At 33.1% G+C, this 19,280-nt stretch overlaps 1 protein-coding gene across 4 annotated transcripts in view; it reads right to left on the bottom strand.

Moving 5' to 3' along the window:
• The window catches only part of ss (aryl hydrocarbon receptor spineless), a 285,172-nt gene that overhangs the window by 161,552 nt on the left and 104,340 nt on the right, over positions 1 to 19,280 (bottom strand). For all 4 annotated transcript variants that reach the window (XM_074138437.1, XM_074138430.1, XM_074138440.1 and 1 more), the window contains one exon: positions 4,448 to 4,638. The gene's annotated coding sequence lies outside the window, so the exon portion shown is untranslated. The remainder of the gene's footprint in view (positions 1 to 4,447; positions 4,639 to 19,280) is intronic.

The following is a 19,280-nucleotide window of genomic DNA, read 5'->3' as shown; positions in this document are numbered from 1 at the left end:
AAAATAAACTCAGATATAAAATTATTCTACTTTTTACTTTTATCTACCAAACGTTTTATTTTGCCTACATTTTTTAAACACTAAGTTTAAATACAAAAATTCTCACAACTCTGCATCATTATAGTTCAAAAAATATATAATTTTTTTTTCACTTTATAATGAAGGGAGCCCTTAAAGTTTGGGAAAGAGGGAGATCCCCCTTGCCATAGCTTTGAACCACTTTCTTATCTTTATTACCAACGTTATTAGGGGCCATTTGTCCTGGCCAACCTTACCGTCCGGTCCAAAAACTTTGATTAATATTTTTGATATCGTCTACATATTCGTAGATTGTAAAAAAATCATAAAAATGTAATTATGTCTATATTTTAGTGTTGCCAAAATAATTACAAGATGAATATTTATGTTGACAAAATAAAAAAATAATAATAAAAGATGTAAGTATTAAATTTCTTTACATTAGAAATTCATAACGGACTTATGAAAGCCAAATTACGGTAGTTACAGCCACTTTTTAAAGTACATTAAGTATGATGTTGAACATTCGTTATTTCTTACAGGTAATGTCGCGGAGTCATGCTACTGTGCCTTCCCCCTTCCCAAAAACATATTAAAAGTAATTTTTAAGAAAAATTACTAAATACTATTGGTTAGAAACTACAGATACTTCGATCAGATTTACTTATTTTAACAAAATTTGGTGAGAACACTCGTAAAAATTTCTGTAATTACAAAAGCAAATTTAATTATTATTATCGTTAATTAGGTTAAAGAATGTGCTCATTTAAACGAGCAAATGGGACTTTAGAGGCATCTATCCTTGCGTCTCCAGAAATGACATAAATGTAGAGAATTTTGGAGAAAATCGTAGAAGGCATTTTCGAAAAAATCTCGAAACATGATGATTAATCATTCAGTTTTGAGGTGCTTTTGGAAAATTTTTTATTATTCCAGAAGGAAGATATAATGCTAATTTCAGTCATTATTATTTTTTATTATTTCGTCGAGCTTTCGATCATCTTCAGGGTTGTGAATCATATGACGTATACAGTAGAGTTCAAATATTGATTGAATAATGAAATTGGCATTAATTTTCCATCTGGATTAATGAATCAGTCACCAAAAACAATGAACGATACGTCGTTTGTTACACTAAAACGGTCCTGTAGACTGAGGTATACGAACTTCTCCACAAAAGTTTCTTTACTAGAATTGTTTTAAAAAAATTATGAATAAAATGTATTTGTCGTCAAATTTACATATTCACATGCATATTGGTAGCAAGAGTACCACTTCATTTCATCTATTCCTCCCTCAGTTGACTCTTAATATTGTTCATTGTTCTTGAGACTGCTGGGCAAAAGACAAAACTCAGCTCTAATTGTATCAATTAACGTTAGTGAACAGAAAAAAATTCAGTTCGTTTCTATTTTGGGACTCCTTTACGTCATAACAGCTATATTACGAATTAGCAATAGGTGTGTATCTTGGAGCATCAATGGCAAACCTTAAGAACTTGTTTGGCATCCTTTGCAATTTCTGGAGCTGCACCTGGAATCCACATACTAGACTCAAACGGAAAGAACTAAACAGATGATTCAAACTTCTCTCTAGACATCTTGTCAAACGATCTAAGCTTACACTAAACAATAAACGACTTATCTATGATACAGAAACGTGTCTGGACTTACGGAATGGAACTTTGGGGCTCAGCCAAAGCTTCCAATATCTGTAAAATCCAATTCTTCTAGCCAAAAATACTCCGTCAAATCGCTAATGCTCCTTACTTTCCATCAAACTCTACCTTGCACCGAGATTTCCTTATTCCTAATGTTTCAGAAGCTATAAGATCCCGTTACATTAAATTCCACACATCAAGCACCTCACATCCTAGTCCACTTATATCCCAACTTACTGCATTGCCTAGACGGCTGAAGCGCAGGTGGCCACGCGATCTACTCTAAGTAGTAAGTGCCAGTGGACGATAGTGAACTGTTCTCTTAGGGAGTTCCACCAATGGGTGAATTCTCCCCTCATGCTATTCATCATGAATCATGTTGTATGTATCAGCTTCACTCATTGCAGAAATATACTCTAGTTGTGAAAATAAATAAAGTAAAAAAAAAGTGACGTCTTCTTTTTGTAAACAATATTGTTTGCGTTTTTTCGTTTTCACTTAAATTTTTCATATATGGAAGAATTTTAAAATTCTATTTCACTTTTGTTTGATTGAAAAAAGTAGTTGATTAATATAAGAATACAAAGATAACCGTTGAAACTCTTTTCGAAGACATTTAAAACAATGAAAATCCTTCCAACTAATTGTAATGCCGGCTGAGAAGTCTTGATCGCTAACTTACAGTCTGATCTTTTGGCAGGACCACATCGAATATGCGATAAACTTTTCTTTTCCAAAGAATTTTAGTCAGAGAGATATTTTGTTGGCACACCCCTGAAGACCAGTGGTTTATATGCTACAAATTAATCATAAAATAACAGCAATAAATAATAAAGGTACAAGTAATTAATTTTCAAGCAAAGTAGAACAAATGTAATTATCTTCATTCGCTGCTCAAATTCAGCGGAGCGTAAACTTTAAATTGATACAAATTTAAAGAAAAACTAAAACTAAATAAATTCATAAATGATATAATTTATTTTAGAAGCAAAAAATATTTATTATGGGGGCTCGTATAGACCGAAAGCCACAGATGCTTCTTAAGGGCGTCTTGTGAAGTCTTCTCACAGTAAAATGATTTACAGTCATCAATCGAATGCAACATACTGAGAGAATGAGCCGAACTGTGGCAATTAAGACGAGCAAAATGCGTTTAAACTTAGCAATTTCCATACAAAGTTTAGATTTCTTGTTAAAGAAGTGATTAGTTGAATCTGAAAATATCAGCTGAGTAGTTCTTCACAATCTAAAAAGCGGAATGAATCTATTGTTCTCACTTAATGAAATAAAAAGCTGTTTCAATCCCTGAAAGAATTCTTAAAAAATAAAATAGTTCCATTTTTAATAAGTAGGGACTTGGCTATCTTCAAGGCTTATTGAGAATACAATATTTTTACATTATAACTTAATGTTTTTATTATAAAGTTAGTATATCTTCTATCCTATCCTCTTATGAACTGAATGTGATCAGTTTTATAAAACATATTTCAATTTTACCTATTTAAAAATAGATAATTATACTAATAAATATACATAACATAGGTCTGAAGACAATTTATTTACATATAATACATGGATTTATTAAAGCTTAAATAATTCAGTGATCTACTAATTCTGGGATATATGCAAATTAAAACTTAAGGGTGATATGTGTAGTCTATTTGTTTTTATTTTGCAAATACTTGGAATAAGAAAAAAAAAAAGGTTTTGGAATAAATAATGAGGAGGTTACTGTGTAGGTGAGTAGTAAAGGTCCAGATGCGAGATGCTGCAAAGATACTGAATCCAGTAATTACTGGTAGACTGGTAAACCACGTAATTGTCATTCCTAACACGGTGGTGCATATCTTTGCACCATATCTTCTGTATAAATACCAATACTGCTGGTAGCATACAATGAAACACTTCTGTTCATCGCTGCAATGGGAGAAGTCTGGTCATTCATCCTCACTGTACCTCTTCATCCTTCGGAGTCTCGTATTCATCACCTTAGAGAACCTTTCGAGTATTTAGTTCTCCCTTTTAAAAATTTAAACATTCTTCTCTTTTTCTCTTAAGGATAATTTTCTTTTGTCATAAGCGTGGTTAATTAAAATAACGCTACAAAATTAAACAACCATCTGAGGATGACACAAATAGAAGCTGGAAGACTTCAGCGGCTCTGTGAAGTACTCGTAGGTGCTTCGGAAAATACAGTGACATGTTTCAACTCTTCTAGGTACAACTATTTGAAGTCAAGAAATGTGGGACTCATTTTTAATGTGCGGAAATGAGAGAGGAAAAGTTATAATTAAGAACTTGGTTTAGTTGATGAACATTGTAGGATAAGAAACTGAATAACTAGGTACTAGTCTAAATTCTTGTATATAAATTAAACTGACGAGTCGTCCTAATTTACGTAGGAATTATTAATGTACATGATTAAATATGAATGAATAATTGCTAAGTTCAAGATAAACTTGGCGCGATTGTTCGAGTGGATGCTGACGGTACTCGCGAAGTGATGGTAGAATTGGTAATTCGTAATAATCTTTGATGTACCGTCTACTTGCAGAACCCTCTAGTTACTCAACTTCCAGCATTGCCAGGAAATCTTCCAACACGGTTGAAGCGCCGGTGGCTACAAATGATCTTTGGGAATTTCACCATTTTGTGAATTCTCTTGTATTTGTACTATGTATCTTATTGTAACAGCTTCACATGTTGCAGAAATGCACTCTGCACTTGTGAAAATAAATAATATTTAAAAATTAAATAAAATTTACTGACCTTGGAAATAGCTCTTGGTGCGTAGGTAGCTAACAGACAGCCTTAGGATGGACAACCTGTCCAGTTTTGAAAGTATATTCTGCTCAAATGGTAAAAGATTTGCTAGTGTGTCAAGTTCAGCATTAAGCCGCTCACGATGACGTTTTGATGGATTGCTTTTCGTTACACCATCTTTAGGTGGCGGCTTCAGGCTGAAACAATGAAAGAACTTTTATAAGTTACTTGAATTATTTTAGAATAAATATTATTTTACAGTAAATAGTCACGAAAATCTAATAAAATTAGTTTAGTGTGTGTTTAAATAACTAAAAGTCCCAAAAGGAAATTTTTGTTTCTAAAATCACAGCATTTGGCTAACGCTGGAATTTTGTATTGTAATTTCAGCAAACTTTTAAATTTAAACATACTCAAAATAAGTTTCTAAAAATGAAATTGTAGTTAGTAAAAATGTACACTTTTTGACTTAAAAATCCAACTTTTATCTGGAATAACTCTTCCTTTTATTAAGAAGTAAGTATTGCCATTATGCCAAATTTCCAAATTGCGTATTCATAAAAATATCCATTTTGAGGTTCCCTGAGTCCAAAAAAGTGGATTTTAAATATTGGTTTGTGTGAGAGAGTGGAAAAGTATCTCAAAAACTCAAAGTCCTCTATCAGAGTACCCTGTTGACATCAAAGAAGAAACAGAAAGTTTAGGATTCCTTGTCAGTGCAGTTTCATAATATTCTTTAGCAACAAACATTTGGTTTTTCTTTAAAAAAAAGTCGAATAATATGTTGCTTAAAATCAGTATCAATGAAAGACGAAAACTGCTTCTATACTAAGACTTTGTTTAGGATATAAAACGTTGGTATGTTGTGGTGTGTGTACTAAACGATAGAAAGAAACTAGCTAATTGAAATCAGTTTCAAAAACTCACAACCAGGTGGCAGGTGGCTGTATTTAACGGGATCATTAATAACGCTTTCAACACCACATATTCCACGCGTTGTGAACATACTTTTTCTCTGTATATAAGAAATTTTAAAAGATATTCATTCAACGCTTGTTTTTTTCCCCAATTTGCTTTGCGGAAGTGAAATATTTTTATATCTTTTACTTTATCTAGATAAACATATAAATGCTATAATTAGGTGAATAGCCTTTTGTCTATGTTCGAACAGCGTATCACTGTTCCATTATCTTGTGACAGTTTCTCGTCTGTTGACATTAGTTGCATATTTTTAATAATCTCGTTATTATATCATTTCTAGATTGCATTGGTTTTAGAGTCGAGATTAAATTCGAAATCTAGGCCTATTAATAAGTGCAATTTATTATAGTTATCTAATGCAATTAGTTTTCCTGCGACATTTTCTATGGTTGAAGGTAACATAAAAGTAATGTAAAGTAATTGCCTATTTTTTCAGGCGGGCTTTACGTCCAACTACCAATTAGATGCCGTGGAATGAGGCGACTAGCAAACATACTTTACTGTAAATTTCTTTTATTAACCATTAAATAAAATCCAAGGCCTAAGACCGGGAATCGAACCCACTACCACAATACATACACTCTCTTGTTCTTGCTAGGGAAAGTAAGAAAGATCCTGTGTCATATCCGGTTTGTTAAGAATAAGGAAACTGCCTTACAAAAAAGGCGTTAATAAAAAGAAAATACTAGAAGAAGAAAAAACGATGCTCATGCATTACCATGACACCTCGAGTTCAAAACCCTCGGAAAACCTTTAAAAACCCTGTAGAGAATTAAGGGTTTGGGTTTCTTATGTTGACGCTCGGAAACGACTGCCTTTCCGAACCATTTCAGTAAGCTCCGACTGAGTTAATGGAAAATCAACGAATTGCAAAAAAACATGTTCTTGTCAAGATTAAAGGGGCTTTCAACCGATGGAATTTTGCTTGTTGTTTGTGTCATTTCATCCAAAATTCGATTCTAGAAAATTGATTTATTAGATATTTGGTTCCTTCGATTAATCGAATTGATTAATCTTTAAAGAAAGCTTGTTACTTCAAGCTCTCCGAAATTTTTTGATCCTGTTTAATTTGCTAAGAAATAAATTAAAAGCTGATAATTGTTATCAAATACTAGAAATTTGTGATTAATCAAGTTTAATTTTCTGTTATAGCGCTACATCAAATAGTAATAAATTTATTTTGAAGGGAATGCATTTTGAGATGTCAGAAAGAAATATTTACACGAACTGAGTAATAATTTATTATTATTTATATATTTAGAGGGCGTTAAAACATTTTATAGATATTGGTAAGTGTTGTTTTGTTTTATACCTGTGTAAAGGTATTTGTTATTAAAACGTGAGACGGAGGTAGTAAAGAGTGTGTTAAGATCGCTTAATAGACACCTTCTTCGCTCGGTATCCTTGGCGAGGATGTTGGTGTATCGGTGTTAACGTGTACGGGCAGCAGATACTACAAACTCGATCTTCAAACAAATTGATTGAGTATATTGTGGCCCATAAAACTTCTATTCTCTTGGGTGTCTTAAAGGCGTCAATATGAGAGTGAACACTTTTAGCAGGTCAATCACCATTTAACCCGTCGGGTCTGTAACGCTTAGTGTGCGCATGAGTTGGTTAAAAAAAAAGAAAGAAAACAAAAATGAACTCTAAGAAGTTAAGAGATTTTGGAGAGGGTGGGGGTTGTTTTAGCAAAGTATCGCCTTATTAGTAAATAGATTGCATTGGTGGTCGGCTCAATAGTTTATGGTCTAAGTCGCTCAAGGCGAACTGAGGTGTAAAGGTATGATTCGCCTGCCAACCCTAAATACTCCTTGCTCACAATAATGGTCGGTGTTTAACGTTCTTCATAACGTGCTGGCACTCTCCTTCGCCTTGTATCCCTAGTGTCAATATATATATAACAATGCCATCCTGTAAATATCTCTCATTTTTCTTTCTTTTCTTCACTTAGCTCATAACTTGTTCAGCCCCTGCTGTTTAACCAGTTGATTTACAGTCTTCATCTTCTGAAAGAGTTTTTTGTTTGCCATCTGCTTCATCTCTCTTCCATATCCACTGCTGTACCATCACATTCCTTCTCTTTCTTTCGGACGTAATCATGTGTACCACCAGTATGCAGAACAAAGAGGCATTTTTTTTTACTTACTTTTTTACGTAATTAAACTTTTTTAATCACTTTTGGTTTCCAAACTGAGAATCCTTGTATCCGTAGTAACTGCTTCCCTCGCAAACCAGATAAAGATCCCCTAATCTATTACAGCTCAGATTATTGAATGCACTCCAATAAATCTGGTATAAATATTGGATTTTACAAAACTTAGGGTATAAGGGATGCTGACTGCGCGCTTCCCATTGTTAGGAATACTCTGGCCCAACCTTCCTTCGTCAAATATTTCCTTTGAGGTTTTTTTTTTGATAGCGAACAATGGACACTATTAATTTCAGTTACTGAAAAAAGTAGCAATCTAAATATACAGGGTGATCCATTTAAAACGCACCAATCGCTAATAACTTTTTAGGAAAGCGGAATTTTGAAAAAACCCATGAAGTAAACTATATGTTTTTTTTCTGTCTAGTTTTCACATTTTTCACCCCCGATGCTGTATCTTTATTTTTGGCGGAGTTACGGCTAAAAACCCGATTGGGGTTTCATAAGGACCACTGGTTTTGAGAATGATTATGAAAACTGCATAAAAAACTGTGAAAAATGACGTTAATCCTGTTTCGATATCCCTAATATTTGTTGAGATATTTAAGATCAAAGTTACAATTTTATCTATTCGTGATAGGTTTTCAATATTTAATTTTCCACCAGAAATACATGTTTTGGGAGGTCCTCTGACTGCAAAAAATGTTATTTGTGACGCAAAGAACAAAAAAAATAATAATAGAAGATTTTAAAGAATGTAGAGTAATGTAATGGCTGTGGGAGAATCAGGATAAATTTGTTTTATCATCAAATAAAAGTAACCATCACATCATGTTAATGTACCCCGTATGCAAGACTTCTTGACCTGGATTCGAACCCGTGATCTCCGCTAACACCCCGCTAATCCCTTCCCCAATTTAAATACTTCTCTTCGAAATTACACATCAGATGTAGTAAGCTGTCTAACAGAACTATTTCTTAGTATGCACTAGAAATTAAACAAATCGAGATATAAAGCACAAAGGTAAGGTTCCCGTCAATAACTACCTTTATGAGGTTCAATTTCGAAGACTAAAACTTAAATAAAGACAAAAAAAATAATGTTCGTGCAATTATAAAATCTAAATTCAAAGATGACAAGAATGTACTTGTTATACAAAACAAGGTTGATCCCTCTAAAATGCAAATCGGTATTTCTAAATTCAAAGATTCAAAGATTTAAGTCTGGCGATATGTTCATTGAATCAGAAAGCAAGCAAGATATTGAAAAGTTAGTTGAAACAATAAATCCAGATTTCCAACGACCAGTAATTGCCACTGATACAAAAAAAAAAAAAAAAAAAATTTCTAATAAGGAACGTTTCGAAGAAATAAAATTTGAAAATGCTGTGGAGTATATCAGTAGGTCAAACCCGGATTTCGAGTTAAAATAAAATAAAATCTAAGCGATAAAAAGTGCACAAAATAGATCAAATTTGTACCCTTACAAAAATCTGAGTTATTGTGTAATATAAAGTAGGTCAAAGTAGAAGATATGGAGGTGTAAGTGGAAAAGGACGAGGGGAGGAGCGATGTGCGTGTGTAGCGAACAGCAACAACAGCAACAATAACAGCATTGCTAATTCATCAGCTGGTAAATGTGCACCAACACGAACATTCAGCTGAATGGACTGTCCATTCAATGTAACTCAACAACATCCCGTAATTGCACACCAAAATAAAACTATCGCACACTATTCTTTCATTTTTATTCCTGATTAACTCTCTATTTTTATAGCGCTTAGCGAAAAATATTTCAAACTAATCCCTTTTTTTGTTCCTGTTTCTTAAACAGGTAGTATGAAGAGCTGGACCAACTTTTCAAAATATAGTTTTGAAAATGGAGGATTTTTGCGCTGACCGAAAATGGTTTATTAGATATTAATTTGGTGTTAGAATAATTTAAAGCAGTTATAGTTATTCTGTTAAGTATCGACTGGGAAGAAACTATGCTAGTAGGAACGACCCTAGCCACAGCCAGGCTTAGTTTCAGTGAAGGTGTAATGGTCTGCAAGATGAAGGAAAAATATAAATATAAAAGAAATTAACTAAAAAATATATATTCAGACGAAATTCATATGTGGTAATAAAAGTAAATATCCAACTGCAAAACCATTTCCAGTATGATATATGTAGATATACATAACTACTCATGACAAAGAAAGTTCCTATTGGATGGTGGGATGTGAGGAGATGAGGTTCTAGGTCCGACAGCAGTGATGAAGAATTTAATGTGCTTGTTAGTTCTCCTGACCCACCTCTAAGCATATTTTTTTCCTTCTATTTCTCTAACATCACACAAGTCGACCCAATTTTCTTTTTCCCTTTGGCATAAATAAGATAAACCAATCAATATGATCACATTTGAACAGACACTTTCACTAAGAATTTTTATTGCATAGTTTTATAGTTTATCAAATACCTATGAGGGTAAAAATAATTTTAAAAAAATACAATATGTTTTCTATGAAATTATTAGTGTTTAATGAATAACCAATTAGAATGCAGTGGCAGAGGTTTAAAAAAGGGGCGGTTCTATGGGCCAATAAGAAGCTGAAACTTTTAAAGCGACCACGCCTCTACAGCCACGCCCACTTCTATTGCATTGAAACGTATTTTATTTATTGTTGTTCATTCTTTTTGGTGACTGATTTATAGTTTCAATAGGATGAAAAAAAGTATTTTATTTATAACTCTTGGTGTAAAACAATAAGAAAAATAATATTTGTCAAATTAGAAAAGGAAAGAAAACAGAAAGGCTCTCTACATAACATTTTGACTCAAGCATTAATTTTAGCTAGAAATTTGAAAGTGCAATCCATACCAATAACTCTCAAGAGACACTTTTAGTATATTAGAAACTTATTAAATTACTTAAGAATTGTACTGAGAGAAAAGATGTTTGACAATCCAAACATTGAGTGTTTCGGAAAGACACCGACATTTTACGCGTATTATATTTAGTACTGTCCCTTCGTCGTAAAAAACCAAAAGATGTTATGTAAATTATGCATATTAATGGTATTGCTGACCTTCATCTATAGCAAAGAAATATGAATGTATTTAAAAGTTATAGCCAGTTAGAATTAATGCAAGAAAATGATTAGAGAAGGATTACGTGATTTTAATTTCGGTTAAGCTATAAGGATGACAGGAATATAGAGTACTGATCCATCCATTAGTTGTAAGGTTTATGTAAATAGTTGTTTATAGTAGAGGGATGAATGTGTGAAGCGAATGTATTTATAAGTAAGAATGGAGAGTGAGTGATATTCTAGTGATAAGCACCTAGACGATGCTGGCTGTATGGCGGAAGCCAATGCCAAAAAAAAATAAAATCTATTCTTGAATACAAATTCAAATTCGTACCCTTAAACTTCAAAGGGTCGTGTTCCCCTCATTTTACACTCATTTCATTCGCAGTCCACAGACGTGATTAAACTGTTCTGATTGTTTATTAAGAAAATTAGAATCAGTACTGTAAAGGTATACTATTATAAGCAGGGGATGAGAATTAGGAAGAAATACATAACTGCTTAGTACAACTAACATAATGAGTCTGTCTGGACTTTAAGTCGTTTATAATTATCATGTTACCTACCAGGAGGTAGCTAGTGTCATTAGCCGTTGGGTTACTACGCACAGGTTCTGTCTGATCTGGGATTCCGATGTTAATAAATATCCTTCTAGAAGACCCATTGTCTACAGAGCCGCAAATTATTAGTAAACAATAACTCTAAAGTACCAATTTGTTTCCAAGTATGCATCGTAATATGGTTTTAGGAATGTTCCTGACAAACTTGATGGCGAATTACCGGGAAATAGAATCAAAATAGCAATCACAAAATTTATATTAGGTAAGATCAGTCCTAGAAAGAAGTATTTACTGGGGAAATATTTCTTTGAAATGACGATTTCTCAAAATAAACCTTATTCAGTCTTGAAGACTAATTTGTACACCGTGCGACCTTTCAAGCCTAAAGTGTCTTTTACAATGTTGTCAAGTTGCACCAATGGTGGATTTAAAAAAATCATAATCCAACTCAAATAGGAAAAAACATTGTTTCTATGAAATATTTCACTCAAACCGAAACAATTTCGAAAGCCCTTTTTGGACATAGCATTTTTATTGACATTTATCACTAGTGTGATCTTCTTTTCAAATTATTTATTCTTGATTGCGCCGAAGAATTCTGTATAACTTAGTTTACAGTTGTTTATGTAATAAAACTTACACATTTGATTTAGCGATTCAGTCAATCTACCCATAATTCAGACCATAGGTTAATTTGAGAACATCCTTTAAATGGGTGCAGTTGTGTCTGGCACGCTGAAAATATTCTATAACTTATATTGTATCAAACTTTACGCTTAGCGTTCAGCAATATTTGATACTTATCTATTTTTATCAAATGACTGGGACAAAATGATATACTGGCTGGGACTGTACGATAATAAGGGGTAAGTTCTGGACTAAGTAGGACGTAGGTAGACCTACTGAAAATAGCTTAATGTGAGTACAATTGCCTGCTTTCTTTAAGATGAGGGATTTCAATGAAATTCACCAACATATTCTCAATTTAATAATAGTTGAAACACAGTATTCTCCAACAGACAAAAAAATTATCATTTTTTTTTTAAATACAAACATAACCCGAAATAAAAATAGTTATCAAATTAACCCTGACAATTACCCTAATAAACCATTATAAAAACTAACAAACCAAATTAACAAGTCTGGAAACAATTTAGTACTAAATATACAGCATTCCTCAAAATGCAAAAATTATTACTAATTTAAACAAAAGTAAAGGATAAGGTTACCAAACGACCCGTTTTGGAGATACGGCCAGCGTACCGTCGAGTAACAAACCATTTAGTGCCAGATATTTGATAAATATTGAAATGTCCTAATTTATGTTGAACGCTGCAAGTGAATTTGGATAAAATAGAAATTTAAGAATACATTTTCAGCTTGCCAGGCAACCTGCATAACCAGTTAAAAGTTAAAAAGACATTCTCTAGTATGAGTAACTCTCTGATTCGAGAAAAAGATATTATAGCAATTTTAACCAAAACAGAACGGCAGGACAGTTGTATAAGGGTTGATCGTCAAAATTCACGAAATAGCATTTTGTAGTAATACACTCAATTTTTTTTCCTTTTTTTCTATAAAAGTTTAAAATTCCCAAATTTTATTTAAAATAAGGGGCATATCCTTGTTCATTGCTGTTATTTATTTATTTTTTTTATAAAATAAATTCGAGAAAAACGATGTTATAAATATTAATTAAAACTGAGTTAATTTATTTTCATTTTATTTTTTTAAATCTACATTAAGAGGTATTCTGAGTACATCTTTACAGCTTTCGTGTTGTGGGATGAGAAGAGACTTCAGTTTTTAATTTAATGTCACGCAAAAAGTTAAACAATTATATATATAACTAACTATTTTCCTGGAAACGTTATTGTGTCCAGCGCAAAGGTTATTATGGAAATTAAGTGGTATTTCTCTACTTTATAACCTCTCCCTCAACATATGGTGTACATTGGTGCACCGGTACAGCTGTGCTAACCAGTAACTACGAGTAATTTGTTTGTCAGTTACTATCTGCTAAGGCTGAGCGCAGGCGGCTAGACAGAGGTGCACCGGGTATTAGACACCACTGACCGAACACTGCCATGACACAATAATTATTCGATTTTCGTATATTCTCTTTCCTATGTTCGTATAATTAGTTGAGCTAATTGGATACCAGAAATGCACCATAAATGATTTCTGCGAATACATTTAACAAATCAGTTTTTAGCCGTTTGAATGTTATTTCTAGAAGACAGATGAGAAAGAGTTGAACACATTTTTTTTTTGTTAATTCATCACAAAAAAAAAGAAAAAAAAAAGACAAATGGAGCTTCTGTTAATAGCAAGAAAAAGGGTGTGTTAATCTAATATTCAGCCAAAAAAGTGTAATGACTGCTATTTAAAAATGAAATGATCAGCTGTTAATAATATTAGATAGATAGATAAGTCTTTATTAATAATTTTTATAATATTACAAAAACTTAATAAACAAGTGCATAAGACAGACTCAATGGCCTAAGCCGTCTGAGGAGTCTTATCAATTTACCTTAACAAACCAAAACATATCTTAAAACATAAATGCAATATAATAATAATAATAGAAATAAGATTAAAAAAAGAAAGCAAATAAAAACTAAAAATATTTTATACCTCTTTGATGTAGATAATTAATAAGTAATATAATTGAAAAGTAATATTTGATAAATTAATGATAGAATATAAGTAAATAATTGATAAGTAATATTTATACTTTATACTGTTATATATTTAATAAATTATTTCTAAGTTCGTAAGCTATTTTAATAATTAATAAGTAATATAATTGAAAAGTAATATTTGATAAATTAATGATAGAATATAAGTAAATAATTGATAAGTAATATTTATACTTTATACTGTTATATATTTAATAAATTATTTCTAAGTTCGTAAGCTATTTTACAATAGTTAATAATAAAGACCAATTTTTTCCATTTAAAAATGCCAACATATTTTCTTTACTTATACTAGACGTTTCAAATATTTTGATCCTTGTATCATAATATCTAGGGCACACAGAAGGAAATGATAAAGATCTTCTCTTTCTTTCAAATTACAAACAGGACATACAAAAATGACTTCTTCAGATTCATTGTAAATAATAGGTTTATAACTTAAATGAAAAAGTTCACTCCTAAGCTTAAATATTAATCTTTTACTAGAAAGAGGCAGAGCATTGTATAAATAATTATTTTGTGCCAAATTGTAACATAATTCCCTACCCAACATATAATTATTTGAATTCTTAATTTCATCCATAAATGTATTATTATAATGTTCACTAAGTTTTTCTCTAATTGACAATAACTTTTTGCCCCACAGTTAATAATATTATTGATAATAGTTAATGTAAATACTATCAAAAAATACTCCCACGACCTCTCTTATCGCAGTACATAATTAATTTTTTGGGGGATTTTACGATGTTTGTTAATAAGAGTCCACTTCTATGTCATATAATTATTTTTTAAAAACATTTAAAGTACCCAAAATTCTGGCTTTCCACATAAATCATAGATTACTTTTCATTATTTTTTGGTGACTAATTCAATATTTCAATTAGATGAAAAAGTTCCACAGCCCTGAAGATGACCTAATTCCCTAGGGTCGAAAGCTCGGCACAATGAATTAATATCATTTTTAAATTATAGATGTTTCCGCATTGCTCTGCATTTTCAAAGATTTTATTCGACCCAGCCTGTGTGTGTTTTCTTAATTTCCAATTTTTCCAACTTTTAATCCTGCTTATGTTCACGAATGTGGCCAAACACCCTTTTTTAAAGCGAAAAAGTGGAGATAAAGAAGCAAATTATCGAGTTCCTAACTTATAAATTTTATCAGATTGCAAATTTTGAAAAGGATGTAAATCTTCGCTCCTTAAACTTTCTCTTAAACACGTTAAAATTAACCAATTAAAGTTATAGATCCACGCGCATGTGGTGCTTGCAAAGATTAGGGAAATTCTTAAGAACCGTTTCCGGGAAACGCAAATAGTTCAGCGAGTAAAGTGGCACTTCCCAACGAAACTCAGAAATTTAAGAACACATTTCACCTACTATTTGATCTTAAAATCTTACTTAACCGATCGGTACTACCGCGTTCGTCAAGGGCAGGCCCTCTCGTCCTTTATACCCATAAAAGCTGGAGTCCCTCAAGGAAGCATTCTAGGCCCTTTCCTTTTTCTAATATACTACTGCTGACTTACCTCTATCCCAAAATACAATAGTTTAAACATTCTCTGACGATACTCCGTCCAAGCCAGTCAGAACATTGAAATACATTTAAATTTTCTCGAAACGTGGTTCCTAAAATGGAAAATAAAAATAAATGAGCAAAAATCTATGCACATTACATTTGCATTAAGCAAACCAGTGTGCTCATCAGTTCTCAGTGGTTCCAACCTTTTTATGACCAGGGACCATTTTAATATTTTTTTTGTTAGCACAGGGACCACAAAGTTCAATATCACAGTAAACTACTTTTAGATTTTAAAAATAAACTTCTTCTTCTTACATCACACACCTATCCCACCAGCCGACCATGTGCGGTACCTTGGAATGTACCTAGACAAGAGACTTACCTGGAACCCCCATACGAGACTTAAACGTACCGAACTAAACAAACGATACAAACTTCTAGCCAGGCTACTCGACAAACGCTCAAAACTCTCACTACAGAACAAACGACGACTCTATACAGCCCTTCTCACACCAATATGGACTTACGGACTCGAACTTTACGGTACAGCCAAAAAATCCAACCTCAATAGACTACAAACACTGCAATCCAAAATTCTCCGCCGCATACTAGACGCTCCATTCTACGTAAGCAACCACACTATACGTACAGATCTCCAAATTCCACTTATCTCCGAACTTGCCAAAATTCGATACAAAAATTTTCACCAAAAACTCTCACTGCATCCCAACCCTTTAGCTGCAAACCTGTCTACAACTACGCTACCCTCCAATCCTCGAAGACGGCTGAGGCGCCGTTGGCCCCGTGACCAACTGGGTGACTAACGGCGGCCATCAATGGATGACCGTCATTCACGTCTGCCACGCTATTCACATACATTCATCGCATTTACCTATTGTACCTGTAGGTACAGGTGTAAATTTCATTAAAAGGGTAATAATAAAAAAAAAAAAAAAAACTTCAATTAACATCGTGATTATATATATTAATGTGCTTTTTGAGTTTGCATTTTCTTAACAAGATGGATAATCCTGGGATTAATGAGATTTTTTAAAGCGACACTTCATTTGCTTTTAGTGGACTCCTGGACTTGTACGCTCACTCGACTTCCCACTCACCGCACCGTCGCCGCACACGCGGCCGCATGGCAAATAATATATTATTATTTTATAAATGTAAAGTGTTTCGCAGAGGTGTCCACGGACCACAGGATGGTAACCACTGGTTCAACTAAACGGTGTTACTATTCCTCCACCTTTTTTTGGATTTTTGTAAGTAGTGATTTTTTCTGGAGGGAGAGGGGGGATTTTGGAGAAAAATAATACAGAAATGTTTGAAAAATTTACAGAAAGAAAACCAAAAATCTTCAATGAAGGCGCATCGGAAATGACGTCTTTACCCTATCATCTTACCAATTTATAAAGATGAAACTTCCTTCGTTTTTCCACTATATTTTCTTTTATCAAACCCAATACAGCTTATTTCTTGAATATTTTTCGATCAATAATCTCGATACACGTAATCCCGGCGAAAAAAATGAAGCAGAGATCCAGACCAAAGCGCGATGAATCTATGATTAGGCATAGAAACTTATTTAGAATTACCAGAATACAGAAAAGAAACATGATATTTTGTGCTACATTTTGTATTCCCTGGCATGAAGGAAAAATTAATATTCTGAACAGTTTTGTCAATTGTCTGGTCAAATAGTTTTACACAAGGAGCCAGGAATCACCGCTAGACATATCTCACTGTGCCAGACACCCACTAAGTGCGTTACAAAACGAGTTGTAAAAAACCAACTCTGTAGCATATGATATGAAGATTAAGCTTATTAGTGGGAATATTGTTTGAATCACTTTGCTTTTCTTTTTCTAATTGAAGACATGAGAACAACTGTCGATTGTAAACAAGGGAATCTTGTGGGATATGGAGACGAGAAAACCGCAGACATCTCTTCATCCACCAGACGGCGGCACATGCTTAACGGTGGTATTAGTCCAATTAGAGGCTTGATTCGAATGAAATGGGAACAACAGAAGACGCGACGTTCTAGTCCGGGCAGGGAGCTGGAAGAAGCTCCTACGAACTTTGATTAGAACCCGGAATTGCCATGCGGGAATTCAGCACGCCAATAACTGAGTGGATCTCGCCTCGTGTTGTTATTGTTTAATAATAATAAATTCATAATAATTTTTTACCTGCTTTAATAATAAATAACCTTTATTTGATAAAGGTTTTTGTATATGCTATAGAGCCATCTGTTTTTCAAGGTTTACTGTATTATTTCTTCTAAAATACGGTTGCCAACTGTGGTATAGTATTCGTTTGCTGAATGGGCCAATTTATGCACTTTACAATTACATTTGTTATTATTTTTAATTCATAAAATTGAATTTGCTAAATAATTATCATCATATTTATATTGTATTTTTATCGACCCTTAATATTGCCTTTAAAAATAAATAAAATGCCTGGTCTGTACACTGCCACGACTTTCTTGTACCACTTTAAATACCTATGTTCTAATTAGCTAATTTTAACTTCAAATTCCGAATTTAAAAATTATTTAATTATCACTATTATCTAGATTACAAAACTCTACACCGAAATCATTTACACCTCTATATAAATTATTCAAATAAAATTTATGGATCTAGGTATGTAAAATGAATTTTTTTTTTTTTTTTTTTTTTTTTTTTTAGGGGCGGTCCCCGAGCGCTAGCTCATACCCGATGTAAAATGAATATACAGTGGGTCAAAAAAAAAAAAAGTATTCATTCACTAAGTTTTTTTACTTTATCTGCTGAACTTTTGTTTCTAGGATGACTACTTGTTCAGCACTGAAATCGAAGATAGTAACAATGAATTTAATGCTCTCATTTACTTTTATGAACATAAAGAATTGATTAAAAAGCAGAAAAATAATTTATTGTATGCAAAATAAGTATTCATACACTCAGTCTGAATGTTATAATTAATGTAAAACTAAAGACCTAATATTTTGTAAGCAATCCCTTTGCATTTGTTATTGCCTGAAGCCTCCTTGGCATAGATTCCACCAGGTTTAGTGTCTCTTGAGACGTGATTTCTTCCCATGATTTGTTTAAATTGGTAATGAGCTCTTTTCTGGAAAAACATTTCAGTTTTCGAATTTTCCTCTCCAAATAAGGCCAAATAATTTTCAATAGGGTTTATATACGGAGACTGTGGAGGGGTGAGAAGTTGTTTCCGGACATTATAAAGCAGCCATTCCTTCATTTTTTGGGTTGTATGTTTGGGATCGTTATCCTGTTCAAAGAAGTATGCTCTTTCGATACCCAATTTACCAGCACTTTTACTTAAATTATGGCGGAATATGTCCACGTACCTTTCAGCGTTAAGAATTCCGTCGATGGCGACAAGTTCTCCACCTTCCGCAGCACTCAACCAGCCCCACACCATCACACAGCCTCCTCCGTGCTGTACAGTTTTTATTATCTTTTTTGTTTCAAGATCCCTATTACGTTTTCTCCAAACAAACTTTCGACCATCGGACCCAAAAATATTGAATTTGCCCTCATCGGAGAAGATTATATTTTTCCAAAATTCCAGCGGCTTATTGTCTCTTCATCCTATTGATTTCAATAATGAATGGTTTCTTCCTCGCAGTTCTACCTTAGTAGCCCCCTGCATGTAGGCGATTTCGGATGTCTGTGACATACGCAAGGGTCCCTGAAGTTGACGCGAGGCTTTCTGAGAGTTGGCGAGCACTTATCACGGGATTATTGGAAACTTGCCGCACCAGATTGCGCGTTCCTCTCACAGAAACGTTTCTTGGCCTCCCAGAACGTCTTGCGTTATCAGTA

The sequence above is a fragment of the Rhodnius prolixus genome, unplaced genomic scaffold (genome assembly GCF_049639745.1).
Source record: "Rhodnius prolixus isolate KJV_2025 unplaced genomic scaffold, Rpr scaffold_1, whole genome shotgun sequence".
Lineage (NCBI taxonomy): Eukaryota > Metazoa > Arthropoda > Insecta > Hemiptera > Reduviidae > Rhodnius > Rhodnius prolixus.
Note: the sequence above shows the minus strand (reverse complement) of the source record. Positions and strands in the feature narration are given on the sequence as shown.